At 36.4% G+C, this 17793-nt stretch overlaps 1 protein-coding gene across 10 annotated transcripts in view; it reads right to left on the bottom strand.

The window, feature by feature from the left end:
• The window catches only part of SYT1 (synaptotagmin 1), a 518336-nt gene that overhangs the window by 217857 nt on the left and 282686 nt on the right, over positions 1–17793 (bottom strand). For 4 of the 10 annotated variants that reach the window (XM_070254462.1, XM_070254465.1, XM_023631054.2 and 1 more), the window contains one exon: positions 3070–3143. The exons of the other annotated variants lie outside the window; for them this stretch is intronic. The gene's annotated coding sequence lies outside the window, so the exon portion shown is untranslated. The remainder of the gene's footprint in view (positions 1–3069; positions 3144–17793) is intronic. 10 annotated transcript variants of the gene reach the window in all.

Here is a 17793-nt window from a genome sequence, read left to right as displayed (position 1 = left end):
AAAGCATCCTGGCTCTGTAATAGGAGGTGTGGAACTGAAAAGGTAAAATGGAACAAAGGAAAATGAAGCCTCATTTATAGCTTTGCCTAAGGGCAACTCTTGTGAAAGAGTTAGGATAACAGTGATTCCCCACACCCTGCACATGCAATAGGGATAAAGGAAGTCAACGTAAGTGAAAACAGTGTAAGTCCTTAGCAAAGGGTTTAAAATCCAATTACACCCTTTCTTTCTCCTTAAAAATCAATTCGGCATGGCCACTTTCAGAAAAAAAGAAATTGCTTTTAAATCACAGATCTGAATTCTAAAATCCAATCAAAAATCTTGCACTCCGATGTTCCAGATACATTTTTTATGAGTCCCAAATCCATTTTTCATAAGGCCTAAAATGGAAAAAAAAAATCTGTCCTTTGTAGAATGTCTCCATTCTAAAAATATAGTCTGATATTTTTGGCTTTTCACTATATTGCATGCTATAGAATCTTATGAAAATCTCTGGATGAATAAGGGAAATGGAATAGGAAATTCTTTTAAAAAAAACAGCACAGTAAATAAAAAGTTACAAGACACCCATATGCTGTGAATAAATTATTTGCAATTTAAAAGGAGTAAAGTGTTGTTGTATGTGTGGGACATGGTTTTTATTTTTAAAAGGTATATCTCTTTCCCAGTGGGGTCTTGATATCTCACTGACAGAAATGTAGAAATAATGAAACATGACATATTCTTTGCATAAAACGTATAGGAAGAATTGGGAGTAAAGAGACAATGTGAAGATTAGCCTGCACCTTACAATAGCTGAACAGAGGCATTGTGGGAGGCTGTCTTGGGAAATCAAAATTAGATATTCTCACATATCAAGGAGATGCTTAGTGGTCTTGGGAAGTTTCCCTTTTGTTCATGACCAAGTATGCCTTCTTTGAAGGGAATTCTTGTCTGCCTTCTCAGGAAAAGAAAAAGCAATCTACCAGAACGGTGAGAAACCTATTTGTAGGGCTCTTACTAATCTTTCATGAAGCCTCGCCTGTGCTCTCTATTAGGAACTAAAAATAACATGGCTGACACATGAATATGCAATGAAACATGAAAGCTGCTTGCCCAACGTGAGGAAAGGTTCTCACTGCTACAATGGGGAAATTACCAAAATTAATGTGAATTTATGAAATCCAGCAGGAATTGAATCCCAGGTGCTTGTCAGCTGTTGAGATGTGAGTGATAGACAGACATAGAAACTAAAGGAGAAAGTGGAGGCGCTCAGAGCATTGCTTTCTGGCCTCTACCTGTGGCACGATGATGGGAGAATTCTGCCAGCGCTCCCGGTGCAGCTGCTGCTATGACCTCCCTATTATCCCCACTGTTATGCTCAATGACTTTTAAAAAGCTATTTTGCGCACAGTTCCTGTGCTCCATCAAGTATATATTGGTTTTATTCTTCACTGCTATATTATCACTTGAATGGGTTTAGAGAGTTATGTAGAACAAACCAGATGGCAGTTGCTTGGGGTTTGAGACACCTTGTGCTGTGAGTGGGTGTTTAAAAAAAAAAAGAAACAGTAAAAAAATCTAAATCTAAGTGTAAATAAAATAATGTTTAGAAGAGGTGGCTACAAGTCTTGTATCTAATTAGCAAACCACTCCTGAAGTTATATATAGAGAACACAAATGTTAAGTAAACTTCTAAATGAGACCAGATTAGGTGATCTTTTAAGGAGGAAAACAATAATAATAATATTTATGTTCATCATCTCCAAGAACTGGCATATCATCACAGCTAAAGAGCCTGTTAAGTATTTTAATGTGACTATTTTTGTCTTTTGCATGGACTCAGAAAACATGAAATTGACGTTCACTAATTATTCATTTGCAATGAAAATGAATCTCAGGCCTTAATTGTCTACCACTTAGAAGATGACAAATTACAATTTCAGGAGGAATCTGGTAGGAGGAAGTGTATCCCACAGCCAGTGTGTGGCGTGGGAAATCAGGGGGCTGGGAGTCCGCTTCTGACTTCATCACTTATTAGACACTTAATCTCTAGGGAGTCACTTAGCCTCTCAGAGAGGTCTTTACTAACTGAAACGGACTTCATGAATAAAATTACTTCCTTCCTCTCAAAGAAAGAATTCTAAAAGTTCGATTACTTTTCTAGACCTTGGGGAGTAAGAAATTAGAGGGCACATGGATAAAAAACATAAACATCATAATAAGTTATGGAAAGAGGAACGCGATAATTTCCAATATTTCCAGTCTACACTTGGGGAAAGAAAGTGCCAAAAAAGCTACGCAGGACTAGAGCCAAAGTCTCCTACATTCTCTCCACTATACTGTAAGAATACTTTTTACAAAGTAATGTGCAAGAAATATAAACAAAATGCAAACCAAATACAAGTATCATGCATGGGAAGTGGAATCAGTAAGAGGAAGTTTGTGCTGAATTGATAAAGAGAGTAACTGAATTTTATGTCATATCATTTAGAAGTATTTTATACTTGATACGTAAAATCCAGGGACTCTAGAAAATTACAGGCAAAGAAAGACAGGAGTAAAGTTTTAGAAGATGTGAATTTGAGGGGATCCTTGAGCCTCAAGAAAATCCTGTAGTTTCAGGGAAGAGGAGATGGAAGGAGCTTGTTGAATAGAGAAAGATGGTTTACAAAAGGCTGTTCCAGCAAAATGAACTCTTTTCTAGGACTAAAATGTCAGCAGGTAAAATACCTCAACTCCTAACATGCTGCAGGCTTGCACTTAAATTTTTTTTGGCCAAAATTTTGGAGATTTTTAAAAATAAGAGCATCTCTCAGATTTTCTAATGAAAATTAATGGAAATATTAGACACACTTTATAGAAAAAGCATGTATAGTTAACTTTGCTATAAATTATCTAATCATTAAATGATAAATTGCTTGGTTATGTGGAATTGGCACATAATCATGGATGTTTCCTAACCAGTTCTTTTACACATCACTGTTCTATGTCGTTAGTCCATATTGCTTGCAGGTGATTGGCACTATGATGATTTGCTATAAGTTATCATAGTATTTATTTATTTTTGAATGGTTATTCCTTTTTTACCTGTATTTATCTTTTATCTCCAATAAAAGTGTCAACTCCTTGAAGAATCAGACCATTCCTTCTGCGGTGCAAACCTGTATAATAAGATGTAGAGTAGCCACTTATTATCTGAGTATTCTGAAGATATCTAATACAGAAGGGATATTGGAAAGATGGGGTGATTTTTCTGTAAAATATTACAGAACATTACATTGTTTATATTTCTTGCACATTACTCCAACATGCACCCTTGAGAGTGCCTACTGAAGGAGGAGACTTTACCATAGTCAACGGGATTGCCTAGAAAAATGGTCTAGATAAATTGAAATGCAAGAGGATAGGTGAAGGGCAAACTAAGTGACATTTAATTTCATTTTAATATTCCATCAGCACCTAGTTATTTGTCATTCAAATAGGTGATTCTTCATAAGCTTTGGTGATTGACTCCTTGAGAGCACAGGTAATCAGAAATCCACAGAATTGGAAATGACGTCTGAGTCCACTCCTGGGAGTAACCAGCACTCTTGGGGATCAGTAGCTACAGACACAAATGCTGGTTCATAGTGGAGAAGACCTGGCTCTTCACGCCTTTTTGCTAGGGGATATTTCTGTTTGCTAGTGAAGACATTCTTGCTTTAAGAACAGAGCTCATGCAGTTTTATGTCAAAAAAGAACAGAAATTCTGATAGAATTGTCAGAGAAAATATTCATCCTTTACTAGTCTAAAGAGATGCATTCAATTTTTGGCCTATTACTAGTTTTCTAGTGAATCTAAAATAAAGTATGCATGTTAAGAAAGATGATATTTGGAACCATGAGGGTGCAAATTACATTACCAATCTTACACTTCTATGCCTAGATATAGAATATAATTATTTTACTAGAGAAAGAAAGCTGAAATATGGTTTAAAAACCTACCCAATTTTGGCCAATCTAGACATCCTGAATACTGGACATCATCACTTAGATACAGTTTAGAGTGTCTGTAGAGTCAGAAGTTGCATTCAAGATAACAATCTTGTGGTGACAAAAGCAGTGGCAAAAATCTTTGTAATGCTCAAATTAATCCCATCTCATTATACTCTCTAAATAGTGGGGTGACTTGCTGATGGTCGTGCAGCCAGAAACTGGTGATGCTGAATGGAAACCTAGGATTCTCATTCCGGGTACCAGCTCAACCCATTTATTTAACATGTTACTAAATCCAGCCCTTGAAAGGGTAAACGAGTTATCTAACGTTCCATAAGTAGGAAAGTTATAAATTCCACCTGGAGCTTGACTGTTGTTAAGTGACAGTTCACGTCCCATCATACTATTATATAGGTAGAATGATGACATTATAACCTGAAAGTTTAGACAACATTTAAAAGAAAGGGAAAGCAAATGTGAATTTTGGACTAACAACCAAGACCCCTGTGAGTTTTCTACCATGTGAAATATAGTACTAATAACGAATAACACATCAACTTCTTCCTTCTATTCATGAATTAAGTAATAATTTATGGCTATTTTATAGCAACATAAGCACTATATGGGAAAGATACTGATCCATGTAGGCAGAACTGCAGAATGTGTCCTCACCCTGGGATGTTTGTTGCTTCTGCCATTCTAGGAAGGTGGCTAGAAAAATGGTGGCTGGCGGAGACAGTGATTTGGCTCTGCTGTGAGCTGCTGAGGGCACAGACACACTAGAAAGGAATTATAATTTGTGGCTTGTGCTTGTGCTTCTTGTTATGAGATTTAAAAAATGAAGTTGTTTCTTATAATTATGCCCAGCAGGCACAGAACTTACTACCTTAGTGCTTGCTTGAAAACTTTAGTAAGCATTGATTGACCCTTGAGAACAGCCCATAAAACAAATAGAAGGTACAGATCTCAACTGAACATTATGTTTACCCACGGAACAAAAAAGATTAGAGGAAAAAGCTAGAAAGGAGATCTGTGTGGTCAGAGGTAGGAGGGAGTCTGTGGGAGGAGCATGGTTTGTGTTCCTTTTCTAAGAGAGAACCAAAGCCACATGGGCCCCTTAGCCTAGAGCAGGTTTCTCAGCTTTGGCATTGGTGACATTTTAGACTGGATAGTTCTTTGTTTGAGAGGCTGTCCTGTGCATTGCAGGATAATTAGCAGCATTAGTAGAAACCAGTATAACCCCTCCCTGCCAGTTGTGGCAACCAAAGATATTTCCACACATAGCCAAAAGTCCCCTGGGGCAAAACCAACTTTAGTTTTGAACCACTGGCCAAGATGAACAATTTTCCCTTACGGAAGACAAATATCTTCCTATCTGCCCATCTTTGTGTGTTCACTGCAAGCTGGTATACCCTATACAGCACCAGAACCACACACTATAGGAAGAGACAGGTATAAGCTACTTATACTGTAACATCTAAGCCAGTCTAATGCATACAGATGAAATAGGTACACTCGGGGGCAAAGATTTTGTCTGGCTTGAATCCTTAATGTCCAGAATAGGGACTTGCACGCAATTAATGCACAATAAATATTTGCTGTAACTTAGGCAATGGATGTGTGATTAAATATTCTCTAAATTCTTGACTAAAGGAATATAACATGTTTAATTCTTATGGTGAATGATTACTACAAAGATCAGGTTACATCAGAAATTGACCTACATCAATTGAGGCTGTTACAATATTATTATTGAGGAAAATATTTAAATATTCAAAATTGTTAGGCCTTTAACATGGAGAAATAGAGCTGATTTCTAACATAAGTAACGGGCGATTATTAATGCCGTACTTAAGGGCAGTTTAGATATAGTAATATGATGCAATTTTCTTTTGGATATTGGATTAAAAAAATCTTTTCAGCAGAAATGCTGAAAGAAGGGTTAACATTTATGTTTGTAATTATAGCTTAGACCTCTGCTCTCAGTTAGTTAAAAACTGTTGCTGTCATATGTATTGGTGTTAGAATTACTGGCCCATAAGTATTCTGATATGTAATGGCCCAAGTAATAAAGTCCTAGAACTACATGGCATACAATCTGAACCTATCTATATCTGTTACCTATCTATTATCTGTTATCATTTAACTTGAATTTACCTATATGCTTGTTAGCCACAGTCTTTACACAATGTATTATGCCATTTTTCACAGTTCAGGAGACATATCCTCATGTATGGTCCTCCAACTTGTTATTCATCTGGTGAACTACTCAACTAGGGCTTATGAAAGAACTTTCAGGAAATACCTAATTTTAGGCATTGGAACATACTAGCAAACAAGAGAGAAAAAGCAATCTTCAGGAAGAAAACCGTGATAACAAAGTGTTCTGAAAATCACAGAAAGGGAGTTTAAAGAAGAAACCAGTCAAGGGGTAGGCCCCATGGCCCAGTGGTTAAGTTTGTGCACTCTGCTTCTGTGGCCCAGGGTTTTGTGGGTTCAGATCCTGGGCACAGACCTAGCACTGCTCATCAAGCCATGCTGAGGTGGCATCCCACATAGCACAACCAGAGGGACCTGCAACTAGAATATACCACTATGTACTGGGGGGCTTTGGAGACAAGAAGAGGAAGAGGAAAAAAAAAGATTGGCAACAGATGTCAGCTCAGACGCCAATCTTTAAAAAAAGAAGAAGAAGAAGAAGAAGAAACCAGTCAATAAAACATCACAGAGAGCTTGAGAAGGATGGAGACGAGTGAGAGACTAATGGAATTAGAGCTTAGAGGTCACTGGAAACTTTTAAGAGAACAGGTTTTATGAAGTGGAAGCCAGATTATAAAGGCTGAACAAGAGAGTAAACAGAAGCTCTGATTTTTAAACGATGACTTTCACAATTTTGCAGTTGAAAGGACGATCGATAGAAAATAATAATTCAAGGTAACAAGGTGAAGGAAGCTGTCTTTAGAATGTGAGAGACCTAAGCTTGTGTGTAGATAGAGAGAAGTTGCCAGATTAAAGAAAAATTTAAAAAATTGTAAGCTAAAAGGGAAATGATTTACGGAAGATAGCTCCAGAGAAGCGGTGTGTGAGGGTGTGTGTGTGTGTGTGAGGCAAGGTTAGCCTGGAGGAAGAGAAACAAGAAGAATGCAAATAAAGATGTTATAGGAGAAGGACGATAGAATTGGTAGCAACACTAATTGAAGGCCCTTGGTGTTCACATAAAGTAAAAACCAAGGTCATCAGCTGAGAGAGAAGGTAATGAGGGGCATTTTCAGAAGTGGAGCCTGGAGAAGGAAGTACTGCTGAGTGGCACTGGGAGCCTATTGGTGTCCCATGACGGGAGGCTACGGTGGTTCTAGTCACATGAGTTGGTCTTCCATATTTAGTGGCTTGGGAATGGGAACTTAGAAATCAGACTGTGGGATCTTAGGACCTGCTTAAGTAGAAATATTAGAAATTTAGAAAGGTATAGTGTTGATATGAAGACTAACGAGAGCCCTAGAAGAAAAGTAGAGAGGAGATTGTAGTTTGAGTAGAGAGTAGCATCTATGCTATATAGAGTCATATTCTAAGAAACATCAATGTGATATTCAGTCAATGGTTTTTATATTGTCAGTACTTCACTTTCTTCTGACATGATCCATAAAGATAAAATATCTGAGATTTCTTTCCACTCTAAATTTCCATCATATCAATTATTTTGTTTTATTCTATATTTTTAATTAGCCTAAGAGAAAAGCAATCACAAATACTAGAGCTTCAAAATATACCAGTTGTCCAGGTATGTTTAATATTACAGTCCTGCTTTATTTCTGCAGTGGCATCTACCACTTACACAATTTAAATTTGAGCTTGGAATCAGGAAGTGGGTGTGTAAAGAATTTTTATCCTTATATTTGTCCTAGAAAACCTTTTATTGTTTAATATCATTTAAAGTTAATGTTAATATTTTTAGAGAGAAGCAATGATTTGGTTATTTTAAGACGTACAATTATAGAAGTGAAAAATGGCACAAAATCTATGGAGGGGAATTTGGTAACAAAGGCATGCAAAAGTATGCATTTTTGGTAATCTTTGCCTCTGCAATTCCACTTCTAGGAATTTACCCTGACGATATGCCTTCAAAAATACAAAATAATATACACAAAGTTAGTCGTTATGACATAATATTGTAAAAAACCCCTAAATTCCAAATTATAGGAGATTGGGTGAATAAATTCTGACACATCCATAAAGCACTATAAACACATAAAAAAAGAAAAGAATAGGGGCCGGCCCTGTGGCCATGTGGTTAGATTTACATGCTCCACTTTGGCGACCTGGATCTCATGGGTTCGGATCCTGGGCACGGATTCTGCAAACATCAAGCCATGCTGTGGTGGCGTCCCACACAGAGGAGCTAGAATGACTTACAGCTAGCATATACAAGTATATACTGGGGCTTTGGGGAGGGGGAAAAAAAAAAGAGGAAGATTGGCAACAGATGTTAGCTCAGGGCCAATCTTCCTCACTAAAAATCTAAGAAAAGAAAAGAAAAGAATAAGGGATATTTCTACAAACTGACATGGAGTGAGTTTCAAGATATGCTGTTAAGTGAAACAACTTAGTGTCACATAGTCTAAGGATATATGAGAATAGTTAAAAAAAAAATCGAACCTGACATGGGTTTTTTGTTAGTACTGTTATTGGTATAGCAATTCTGAAACTATAGTTTGTGTATTGTAGGATACAGCAAGTGGTAAGCATATTGATGACGATAGAAATCAGTGTTCTTACAGTGAGATGGGATATACATGTATGGGATGGAGAGAAGTGAGGAAGAATCCTGTGGTGCTGGATTTGACTTACAGGTATAAGTTTTAATGCATAATAATTTAATGCATAAATAATACATTAAAATCTAACTCTGCCCACCAAAAGAGCACGGAGGAATGATAATCCAGTAAAAATGAGCACATTTTGGTTTCCAAATACCATTCTTCATAGGTAATAAAAAAAATAAAACCCAAAACAGGACTTCTTGTTTCTAAGTCAGGGATGGGGAAGGTAAAAGGTGGGCCTAGAGCACCTTATTTTGTAAGAAAGTAAGGATATGTCCAAAATCTATTGGGGACTGGCTTTCAGGGCCTCCCAATGGCTAAATTAGGGACAATGTGAGCATGAAAAAGGAAAATGCTGGTAATGGATTATAAAAAGTTGAATAAAAAAGGGATCCACGAGCCCAGGGTGATACTATTAAATAAAAGGAAGAGTAGAAGGCTGTCTTAAAATGTAGAGGAAACAATAAAATTAAGATCACCTTTTTTTGCAATAGCTAATACAATTAAATGATCCAGGCAAGAATCCATGGATGCTAAAACCATTGTGTAAAAGGTATCTGGGGAATAGGTTATTCACAGTAAAGGCAGAATTTACCTTTACAATGGAGCTATCAAGGAGAGTTTTGGCTACTTGGGGATATTTATACTTAGACATTATACTTTATAATACTATTGCGCCTACGTTCAATTTTCGGGCATGTGATTGATACTGTGGTTATGTGGAGGCTATTCTTGTTCTTTCTGCTAAGATACATACTGAGGTACTTAGAGGTATAGTGCCTACAAATTATTTTCTTATAGCCCAGCCGAAAGAAGTATCTAGATCTATAGAGACAAAGCAAATGTGACAGTTACCATTTGGTGTAAGCAAAGGTTACGTGTGTTCAACTTATTTTGTAAGTTTAAAACTTTTCCAAATGTAAAGTTAAAGAAATATAAAAACAGCAACAACAAAACGACCGGAAATGCACTGCATAAAGCAGATTGTAGAGTGGCATAGTTTGGTAAAAAAATAATTCAGTATTAATTTAATATTGATAAATAGCATGGAATATTTAATTGCGTGAGTGAAGGTCAAATGCAACAACGCACGTGAACTATGAAGCATTTTTATATTGACTGTCATCACTGGTTTTACTACTCGGTCTGCGTAGCATTAGATCTCTTGCTCCCACACCCCTGAAAATCTGCAAACAGCGCTATCATTTACATCAATACCTTCATCTTCACCAAATCAGTTCTGTACTTTCTAAACTGAATTTAAGCAGTTTAAGGACAAATCGTGTGAAAAGAATCCAATGAAAAAGGGCTCTGATCACTTTCAAATTGAAATTCTTTTAAATACTGCAGTTTAACGTGCTCGACTGTGGTGACCTCTAGATCTTTAGAAACAATATTTGATATTAATGTACATTTTTCCAGGGTGGTTTAGATATGTTTATGCCTGCTGATAAAGGGGTAAACCAAAAGACCTTCATAGGTTCTCCATGGGTGGACTAGTTAGTGATTCCACATACAAAGAGTGATAAAGATGATGAAATGTTCTCCACTCTTCCTTTGCTTTATAAAAAAATAATCAAAGTCACTACCTCATAAAGCTAATTTACCATAGAGATTCAACTAAAGAATTTTAGTGGCAATGGAGAATTTCATTGCCAGAGGTTTGAATGTCCCAAATGTGATGTCCCTAGAAATTACTTTTAAATATGTTTTTAAAGAGAGGTGCAATAATTTGAAAGCTGTGCTTTTATAAAAATTTTAAGAAGGGTTGTTTCTAATGGCATCTTGATTTATCCTACTTTGTCAGCAACCAAATTAAAGTCTCCCAGCCATGTTTGCTCACGTAAACTTACAGACAAACCGAGACGAAATCCAAGTCAAAGTATGTACTACATTATTACTATACTGATGCGCATCCCGTGAAGGATAAAACCCAGAGCACCAATAAAATCACAGCAGAAAATATCCATTACTTCCCTACCATCACCCAGGCCTATGTCGCAGATGTTATTTTCCATTGTGTTTCTATTAGGACTAAAATTGAATACAGTGTAAGACCCATTATTTCATGGTTCCTTATTGCATTAATTTCGATGGAAGACAGGCTAAATCATGTTTCCCAGAGCATAACACATATAGAAAACAAGCCGGATATAACTCCATTAGCTTGGAAGTGGAGAGCAGATCAGAACTCTCCTATGTGATTTTTGAAGATACATACAATAAAACACTTTTCATAGAAGCTTGCTGAAACTTAGATGAACATTCACTCTGAAATAAAATATATTCTTCAAGAGCAATGGAAAGTACCTATAAAAGTAACCAAACTAACCACTGGATGGCATTGTAACTACATTAGAAAGTGTTGCCAAGACCTTGTATTTGTCTCTAAAAACTCCCACATAGTTAGCAGCAGACTCCAATAGGATGCTGCCAGTTCCTGTTCCTAATTATAAGGTTGAAGGAACATAATTTTTCAACATCCCAAAGTGACTTGGCAATACCATTCTGACGGACTGAAATGATTAAATTATGCCACCTCCTGCACTGTCAAGAGTTCCCTGGAGCTTCTTTCTCAAATCATTGTTTTCTTAATGCTTGTTATTGACAGTTCCCACATCCTTTTTCCTATCTGGATTGCCCTTCTTTCCCAGGTCATTTACTCTGGCCCATTTCCTTATTAGCGTATCATGCACAGTATATTACCGACTGCCTGTATTTTATTGCACCTTGTAATAAATCCCCAAATTTTTCTTCTAAACTCTTTCTAGCTTTTATTAACTGAATCCTGATTTCCTCTGACGCTTCCTAGCCTCTTCTTTTCCTATAAGGCCAGGAGAATGGCTCAGCATAATATTTTCTCTTCAATACTACATCTACCAGCACTTAAACCACTTAAATTTTCTGCACTTGTGCTACTTAATTCTTCATCAGTGTTACCAACAACTTCTAGGGTGAGCGTCCGTCTTCCTCCATTGGTTGTTCTGTATTCTGCCAACATCCTTAGAGGCATCCTCAGTGATTTCAACATCCATTGATGATCCTCTGCCATTTGGCTCTCAAAATTCCTTTATTTCTTTGATTCTAATGATTTCTAATTATAGTTTGGGTTTCATCTCTGCACATTGCTCCACTTTCCATATCACACATTCCAAAATTTCTCTCTTTTGCTATGGTCTTCTGTTTTCTTCTTTACTCTATAAATCTGTTCATCATTTTCCTCATTCTCTACCCCTTCTAGTCTGTGACACAGATACCGATTTGATTTGTCCAGCAACTTAGCCTGAACCTGCAACATCTATTGTAATAATATACTATTTCCATGGAATGTCACATCCACTTAAATATACTCCACATGTGCTTGCTTATCTTAAACACCTTACAATGACTGGCTATTCCTTGCCTCTTAAATTTTAATAAGGAAAGTCTCAAATCATTCTAAGTTCATTAAAAATTCACTTCAGTGTCAACTGAGTCCTCTTAGATGCTTGGAAATTCTTCTAGTTATTTCTTCTGGACTTTCTACCTGGCTTCTCATGGTAGCCCTGTTCTTTCCTCTTGCCTTCTAATTTATATTCCTCTTTTAAGCCTATCTCAGATACTATTTCCTCTCTGAATTATTTCCTGATGATTCCAACCATCTGGACTCTTTCTTCTTTGAACCACATACATGTTGTCTCTTTTAGGACAAGAACACTTATTTTCACTTTTCATATCCTCACCAAGTGAAGGGGGAGTTTCCACTGCACCACTTACAGGAAAAAATAAGGGAAAGGTACTTTCATCTCTTTGGTTTGCTTTCTCCATCCATCTTCCCCAGGGGAGGAATGCCTCGTCTGACTGACGAATTTGGGAGAAGGAATTGTGCATCCAGGGAGGAGGCCCTGGGCGTCTGCGGTTCTTACTATCTATCTGCCTGCCTGCAGACACGGTGCATGATGTTGGATGTGCAGTGAACATATGGGGGGTATACGCTGAACTTTCAGGGGAGCATTGCAGATTTGAATTGTAAGCTCAATTTGAGGAGCCACTGTAAGGCCACACATTTAAGCCCTATAATGCAATTAATATGCTCCCAAATCTACTACTTTGATCTACAGTGGCTTGATGCCTCAGTCTACCTCATATGGTTCTGCACTCTGGAGTAAAAAGACAGGGATGCTATTAGTCAGTCCCCAAAAGCCAAAGAGTTTGTATGCTTTTACACCACATCATTATTCCTTGGGCATCTCTCTTACTAGATGCAAAACTCCTTTTTTTGAGGACAAGAACTCTTACTGATCTGTATTATATGTAGTAGCCTCTTGACACATATCATTGAATTGAACCATGATGCCACTGTGAGAAAGGCATCTAGAATTTGAAACTCTGTATTGTCAAATGATCACAGTATTTCCAAGGCAAGATGCTTTTGCCATAGGCTTAAGAGAAAATGTCTTACTCTGTAAAAATAATAACTGAAAGAAGTGTAGAATAGATTATGGGAGTTCCGGAATCAAAACTGATTAAAAATGGAGAACTATCATTCATTAGAAAGTTGATAAATCCTAGATGTTATGAATGATATTTTTCAGCTCCTAAATTTAATTCAGAGCTTTACAAATACCATCATATTAAATCTTGCACGTGTAACCAATCCCATTCTCTAGAAAAAAAAATTCTGAGACAAAGCAAAACAAAATAACAGAAACAATAACAGCAAAAAACCCACAAAAAAGATCTAACTAATCTTTTCTAATTACCAAGGTCTGCTTTTAAATAGACAACACAGTTACCTTAACCTCATCATACAGATATTGTCTTCATAATTTTTCACAGTAATTTTATTCTGCTCTTATCAACAAATGTCTTAGCACTTAAAAAAATGAAGCATTTAAAAATGAAGGCCCACTTCCTCAGACTAAAGAGATTTGCAAGGCAAAGGAAACCAGGAACAAAACGAAAAGAAAACCCACCAACTGGGAGAAAATATTTACAAATCATATATCCGATAAGAAGTTCATCTCCAAAATATATAAAGAACTCACACAACTGAACAACAAAAAAACAAACAACCTGATTAAAAAATGGGCAGAGAATACGAACAGACATTTCTCCAAAGCAGATATACAGATGGCAAATAGGCACATGAAAAGATGTTCAACATCACTAGTCATCAGGGAAACGCAAATCAAAACTTCACTAAGATGTCACTTTACACCCGTTAGAATGGCTATAATAACCAAGACAAAAAGAACAAATGTTAGAGAGGATGTTGAGAAAAGGGACCCCTCATACACTGCTGGTGGGAATGCACATTGGTGCAGCCACTATGGAAAACAGTATGGAGATTTCTCAAAAAATTAAAAATAGAAATACCATATGACCCAGCTATCCCACTACTGGGTATTTATCCAAAGAACTTGAAATCAACAATTCAAAGAGACTTAAGCACCCCCATGTTCATTGCAGCATATTCATAACAGCCAAGAAGTGGAAACAATCCAAGTGCCCATTGACCAATGATTGGATAAAGAAGATGTGGTATATATATACAATGGAATACTACTGAGTCATAAAAAAGACAAAATTGTCCCATTCACAACAACATGGATGGACTGGGAGGGTGTTATGTTAAGTGAAAGCCAACAGAGAAAGACAGACATGGTATGATTTTGCTCATATGTGGAAGATAAACTAACACACGGACAAAGAGAACAGTTTAGTGATTACCAGGGGAACGGGGTTGGGGGGTGGGCACAAGGGGTGAAGGGGCACATTTATATGGTGACTGACAAACAAGAATGTACAACTGAAATGTCACAATGTTATAAACTATTACGACCTCAATAACAAAAAATGGAGTCCCGATATATCTTAAGTTAGATTATCCAGTGTATATATTTTATGTTTGAAAGAAAATCTCAAATATGGGAAAATTAAGCATATAGCTCACAGCATTTAGAACCATTTTACAAGCAATAGTTGTGAAAGTCCAATGAATTAAATTGTCGTAAATTTAAAAATGTCTACACATCTATTTGGAAGTTACTTTGGCACATGGTTAATTCCTTTTGAATTTTTCAGTTGTCAATATTTTTCTCTACTATAGAAATTAAGAAAAGAGACACAGATTTGCATGATATAGTTGTAAAGACACCTTCAAAATAAGTGATCTCTTTAAACAGAAATCTCAACAATAATTAGCATGTATAATAGACTAAATATTGTATAAGTACTTTCTTGACACTACCATTTAACCCTATCGAGAGAGACATTGTTATCCCCGTCTTACAGATGAGGAGGCTGAGGTTTGGAGAGACTAAGACATTTATCCAAGTCACACAGCTGGCAAGGAGGAAAGCCAAGATCTAAATCCAGATGGTCCAGCTACAGGGCCTGTGTTTCTACCTCATCCTTCTTCTGGAAAATCATGCAATGGTTTTGACGGATCAACACTCCACTGAATGAATAATTGAATTCTGGAGGGAATATATGAAAATAGTGAGTGGGAATTAATTTGAAAGACCTATTTTATATATGACAATGTGACTAATATGAAGTTTAAGTGATTCTTCCTCTTTTATGGTTATTTAGTAACAGCAAGAATCATCTTCCTTAAATATTAATCTATTCACGCTCAGAAGCATATTTGGCAAATTCCAATAGTCTTCTTTCAAAGACAGCTGCTCCATCTCACACCACTAATAGGTCAAACCTGCTTGCAGCCTTTGCAGGTGAATTTCCCCTATCTTCGAACCTTCGCTGATTCCGTCTTCTTCCAGAGAGGGCTCTCCAGTTCTGCTTGCCTCACTATATCTGGTAAACCTCAAAATCATTCTGCTCCCAGATTCAAGTGATAATAAAAAGCAGGTAGCTAAATAAGATTATATATATTTCTCCTTTTTTCCTGCATAAGATCTTATATTCTCTTTGGATTTTAAAACATATTTTTCATACCATTTATCCTTTCGACATCTGGAAGTCAGGAACATCAATATTTCATAGGAGTCCTCCAGTGACCAGCAGTACATTTAGTGCCCTTTAGACAACTTGATGAGCATAGTAGTTGGCTACTTTACTAAGTGTTCTTGTGTGAATTTTTGAAGCCATAAAAAAAGAATAAAAATTATCTTTAAAAAAATGATGTGCTGGCATTAGTGGGTTAATATCTGTAGAGCTCTAAGGGTGGCATTTTTTAGACATTTGCAAATGCAGAAAATCACAGACTTCCTGCTGTCCCTTGATTTATCCATAATTTCACCGAAACTCTCATTTGAAGGTTTCTCCATTGTTGAAAATCCATTTAATTCCCCATTCACAAAGGCATTCTACTGGTGATTGCTGCAAACAGGGAAAATTGCTGCTCAAGTATTCAAGATGCCTTGAAAAAAACATTGAAAATCTTAAAGATGAGGGGACTAATCGCCCAAAAGGATATGAGAAAGCTGTTTAGAAACTTGACTGTTATCATCACCCAGCCCTACTTAAATTAGAAAATGTTATCTGCTAATTACAGCAAACCCATAGATAATTAGCGTCTCATATCCCTTTATTTTATACAGATTCAGTAAACAATTGCTGGTTGTGACATCAAAAATCACATCCTTCTTGACCTCAAATGACATGATAATATACCCAAACTCAAATATTTCTGAGGACAAAGCCCTAGTTTGAAACATTTCTTTCAATGAAAAAGAATTTAGGAAATTGTGTGTTATTTTCTGACCATAACAAATACTGGCCCTGGCTTCCCATTGACCACATTTAAAACATTTAAAGTGTAAATTTAAAATGTAAAAAAGAGATGTCTTTATTCTTTAAATATTAATGATTCACCAGTAGGAACTGGCAGTATTGCGTGGGAAAGAGAGAGTAATTAAATTTAGCACAGGGTGTCCCATCTTTGCCAGATCAAAATGTCACTTGATGGGTTTATAAAAATGAAGATTCCTGACTTACTGAATTTAATTGCTTACTTTTGGTACTCCCAGCATATGCCTGGCACAGTTTTGGTCACTTTTGTTCACTATGACTCTGAATCCTCACAACAACCCAACGAGTTAGAACTTTCCTCATTTACAGATGGGTAAACTGAGGCTTGGTGATTTGACAACTGTCAGTCAAGTAAGGCTTTACACCAGATCTGGTTGACTCTGCTAAGCTCTCTGTCTCTTCACATGTCTAAATGAATCACTAGCAGACTAAGAAGTTAAATGTATATATATATGTGTGTGTGTGTGTTAGACCTTAACATAATATGTTTTTAATTCTTAATGTTTTCATTCTAACTTATTGAACTTTGGGGAAACTATAGCTACAAATATTTGGTCTCTGACATTTTAGACTTTTAATACTTTTTGTAAAAATAAAAACCAGTTTCTACATAGTAGGCTCAATACATTTTAATAATACATCCTTGTATAAGTCACTTGACATTCATTTTATGCTTCTCCATATTATACTCTTTTGTAGCATACATTTCAACTCCATTCCCACCTCCCTCACACACACTCATGTACACACTCTCACAAATCAGGGCATAGGGCAATGTTTTATTTCAGTTCTCAATAAACAAGTATTATTGATGCTAGATGACAGATTTAACCCTTAAAGTGGCTTATAACATGCATAAATTTTTGTTTTTTTCCTTTATATTTTGTAGAGACCCAAAGGGTGCCATACTTTTTCTTGAGATGGTAAGATGTTAAAGGCCAGGACTTGTCCACCATTTCTCTGCCCTCTGTATAGGGACACTGAGATGATTATTTGATAAGTACTTGATGAAGAACTCACTTCAATTGCCTAGTCTTTCTAAATAGATATTTTAATTAAATAATTGTATGTATTTTGTTATGCCATTCCTTTAACTTCCCTATATTTAAAAAGTACTCTAATAATATGTGATATTAATATTGTGCTTCAGTGTTTACAAAGTATTTTTATTATAGATTTCATTTGATTTGAAGTGATTTAGAAAACAAGACTGTGATAGAAATTAATGTACTTGTTTTACATATAGGAAAGTGAGGCTCAGAGG

The sequence above is a fragment of the Equus caballus genome, chromosome 28 (genome assembly GCF_041296265.1).
Source record: "Equus caballus isolate H_3958 breed thoroughbred chromosome 28, TB-T2T, whole genome shotgun sequence".
Taxonomy (NCBI): Eukaryota; Metazoa; Chordata; class Mammalia; order Perissodactyla; family Equidae; genus Equus; species Equus caballus.
Note: the sequence above shows the minus strand (reverse complement) of the source record. Positions and strands in the feature narration are given on the sequence as shown.